Here is a 4,271-nt window from a genome sequence, read left to right as displayed (position 1 = left end):
TGCTTATTAAGTCATGAAATATCAACCCTGCTTCCTGGTCCGAGCGCCGAGTTCATTAAGGCAGTCGTCTTTTTAACTTGCTGTAAAGCTCGAGTAGCCACAATGAGCACAACGCAAAGCCCCAAATAGAGGTTTCTCACATTGATCAAGAGTTGTCACCATATTGGACGTGATACAACCTCCGGCTGCGACTCCACCAGTCGTCGGTGAGCGCTTTTAGGACGTTTCTGGCTGTCACTCGCCCAAAAACTGAAAAATAACGTAGAAAAACAGAAATGACGACTGTTTGCCTTCAAAGTAAAAGACTCAGTTTGAGCCAACATTTTTGAAAAGGTGGAACCTTTATTTTGAAGCAGATTGGCCACCATTTGTGCTTTGTGTTGCACTGTCACTCTGGGAGTAGCTGGAGAGTGTGTGCAGACATGTCTGTGTGTTGGATATATATCAGGAGGAGGGTCCTCAGGGTGGTGGCCAGATGCTCAGTCCATTTATCTATAATTAAAACAAATTAATGGTTTATTTTGACCCAAAATTGGTGAGATTTATTTGCTGTCTTTGTATTTATTCTGTGTTGAGACTGTTTGATTGAACTTTATTTGTTGTTCCTGTCAGCGTGTCAGCGCCTGATACCCAAACAGGCAGCAGTAGACTCCTCATTTACAGAACAGTGGCATCGTGCAGAAATAAAGCTGCTTTCATCATCATTATTCATTTGTAGATTTGTCCGTTTATAAATCCATGCAGCTCTGGGTGTTTGATGCAGTTTTGCAGGTGTAAAGCAAAATAAGTGCAAGTGGATGCAGAATCAAGATGAATGCTGAGCTCAGACAGACGCCGGCTGATGAAAACTCGCTGGGAGGCCACTCCATCTTAACATGGCCGTCCTGTGTCTTATGATATCTTATCATTAGTTTCCCTGACAGTGATGGAGCGGCCGGCGGCACCCCCCTCATCCGGCACCACGAGCCGTGTATAAAAGTAACCTTCTTTCCATAATAATGGCCATCCGTCACTTCTTTAACTGTCAGAGGACGAGGGACGCAAACAAAGTGGGATTTAACAAGGTGTGGGGGGGTCGGAGCATCCAAATGGTCCTGACCTGTTAGGAGACGATCTGCCAACATTACGGCTCTGATGTGTTCAGGGACCGTGGGACCCAGGAGCAGCGGTGGTTATTAAATAGAGCCAGGGAGGAAGTCCTCCATTACTCTGCTGCCTCTGGCCCCCGGAGACGAATTTGGCCCTCGGCACGTTCTGGCAGGAGTTACCATGATTTAAGTCAACATTAATGTGAAGAGGACGACACACACTTTTCTTCGAGTATATTCAGTTTCCCCTTTGCCTTTTAAAGATATATATTATGTTACTATGTTAAATAATATGAAATTACATTAAAAACATGACACCATAGCGGCCTTTACATTTCGAACATTGGGATTTTGGCCACGCCATTTAGTTGGTTTTGTGGAGCCAATTACCTCATTTAAAAAGCAGATACCTTGTAATATGTACTTCCTCCTAATTGGCCAACTTTATCACATACCCAGAATTTCACCCTGCACCAGAACTGCAGCTCAGTCGTCCTGGACGGTCTGTTAGGACAGTAACCTCCCAGCAGCCATATTATTGGTCACATGATGTCATTAAAACAATCAAACGTGGTCCAGGGCCCTGTTTCAGGAAGCCGGTTTGGAAAACTCAGAGTGAAAAACGACACTCACGGTTGAGTAACCCCGAACTGTCCAACTCGGAATATTCGGTTTCAGAAAGGCTGATAACAATTAGTTCAGTCAACGCGGAGTTGCTTTAACCCCAAGTGAAGCGCGCGGACGAGGATACATAAAGCCCTGATAAGCGGAGCACAGATTAAGCGAGTCACCATGGAGACGGAGGGAAAGAAGGCGCGGTCAATGTATTTCACAGCGCTTGAGGCCGAAATTCTGATGGCAGCATATGCCGATAACATGCAAATTCCGCGGAAAAAAGTAACACAGCCACAGCTGCAAAAGCATGCATGGCAAAACATAGCCGACAGAGTCAATGCGTGAGTGTTAATATAAACATTGATCTAGGGATTTCCACCCATTTAACACGTTATTTTATCATATGTTATTTTATTTGTTATTTTATACATTTTATTTTGTGATGTGATGTGAGCGCAGGTGCAACCCAACAGGCCCCAAACGTGCCTGGCAGCAAATAAAAATGAAATATAAAAATATAGTCCAAACAGGTAAGGTGTAATTGTATTATGAGCCATAGTGCTTGGTCTGTTTGTCCCATGTAAATCAATTGCAGTTAGAGGCTACATTAATTTTCTTTCTGTAAGCACTTATTGAAATTATCTGAGCACATTACAAGTACATATTTGCTTACTCTGTATGCTCAAATGTGGCCCGTTATAGCCAACAGAAAAAAAGCGGAGGCCCGAAAAACAGGTGGGGGTCCTCCACCACCACCACTCACAGAGGCTGAGCAGTTGGCCCTCAGCCAAAACAGTGGGCGCCCTGTGGCCGAAGGCATCTCTGCGGGGACATCCTCTGAGGCAATAACCCCACAAGACACAAGTGCCTACATAAGGGGTAAATTCAAAATAATACATGATGTGCATACATCCTTTCTTCACAGTCACCTTTGCAGTGCGACACATTCATTTGATAAACTCTTTACCATAATGGATTATTTTGTAGTGAAGTTATTTTCCTACTGATTTTGCCTTCCCTCAGCCTTGGTTGTCTTTGAGAGCATAATGACAATGAAGTGTAAGGTGCTTGGTATGTTTGTTAATTGCCATTTGGTCCCTTGTAAGTTATAAGTGACCTGTATAAACCTCATATTCTATCAGTTGATGGTGGTGGTGTACTGCATCTGGTGCAGCCTCCTGTTGAGCCAGACCAACATGCAGTTGTGAGTAATACTCCACAGATTATATGAGTTTACAGTAGAACAGCAATGTTGTCTATTTCTTTACTACAGGAAAATAATGAAGAAACATTGACAGCTGTTACAGAGGAGGAAGCAACAGAGACACTTTATGAGGTTTACATCTTTTAATACTTTGTGTACAGGAAATACAGGCGACCAATAAAGCCAGTTGAACAAAAAATCTGTTTATTCTTCTTTCAACATGTTGAGGTGATGGGTCAAAAGAAATGATTGTGACATATGGTGTCTCTGACTGCTCTTCCATCTTGTATGTCCGTGGGAGGGTCAGGATGATCATGGTTTGGATCACTGCTGTTTGGTTCAGAAGGACAGTGTTCTCCTCTAATTGTGGCAATGTTGTGAAGAATCACACATGCCACAATAATGTCACATGCCCTTTCTGGGGTGACCCTGAGTCTTTGCAGGCACTGGAACCGGGCCTTAAGCATTCCGATAGTCATTTCAATTCTGGCTCTTGTCCTGCAATTAGCCAGATTATATCGCTGCTGTGGGCCCGGTTCAGGGTCAGGGTAAGGGGTAAGCAAATAGGGTAAACATGGATACCCCCTATCACCAAGCAAGTAGCCAGTGAACTCTCCTAAGACAGAAGGATACACTTCAGTTCAAATGTCCCTGAAGCAATTGGTCTTTATATATTTTAAAGTATTCTCAACTCACCATGTCCAAATTTTGTGCTCAGTGTACATTCACGGAATATTTGTGAGTCATGGACAGAGCCTGGCCACTTGGCTTCCACATTTGTGATAATGTTGGCAGCATCACATATGATCTTCACAGTGCAGAGAACACAAATTAGCATCCATTACTATAATGAAATAATTTGTTAGTTTGAAATGGTACAGGGAACTATGTACCTGCACATTAATGCTGTGGAAAGACTTCCTGTTCACATAGTCTCCTTCATTTACTGAAGGAGCAATGACTGGAATGTGAGTGCCATCTGTACAGCCAATCACGCCTGGGAACCCTGAAAATAAATGTGCAATTTAAGTAGTAGTCCAAGTATCACCACATCATACATTAAGTTTTGGTCATCCTGATACCTGCAATTTTGTGGAATCCCTCTTTGATAAATCTTGTGGGTCTGTGACCGGGGAACACCACAGACGAGTACAGGAGACGTTTCAGTGCAACTGTAACATTCCTGACTGCCCGACAGACGGTAGCCTTGGAAACGTGCTCAGCGTCACCAATATTATACAGAAAGCTCCCGTTTGCAAGAAACCGAAGTGCAATACAAATAATATGCAATGAACTGAGAGCATGTCCGCGATGTGTCACATGCGTAATATATGGCCTGAGGATGTTATCCAAATAAATTATAG

General features: G+C 43.3%; 1 long non-coding RNA gene across 1 annotated transcript; it reads right to left on the bottom strand.

Moving 5' to 3' along the window:
* Positions 1 to 3,090: 3,090 nt before the first annotated feature.
* Positions 3,091 to 3,782, bottom strand: LOC146718102 (uncharacterized). The gene is made up of 2 exons (XR_014922737.1): positions 3,604 to 3,782; positions 3,091 to 3,523 (listed from the first exon to the last, which is right to left on the bottom strand). It is a non-coding gene; the product is annotated as an uncharacterized LOC146718102 (long non-coding RNA).
* Positions 3,783 to 4,271: the final 489 nt, after the last annotated feature.

This window comes from Copadichromis virginalis, linkage group LG1 (assembly GCF_057382275.1).
Source record: "Copadichromis virginalis isolate Kocher_CV1m ecotype Utaka linkage group LG1, C_Virginalis_male_GT1.1, whole genome shotgun sequence".
NCBI classification, from domain to species: Eukaryota; Metazoa; Chordata; class Actinopteri; order Cichliformes; family Cichlidae; genus Copadichromis; species Copadichromis virginalis.
The sequence above is the reverse complement of the archived record's forward strand: the minus strand, read 5'-3'. Positions and strand labels throughout refer to the sequence as shown.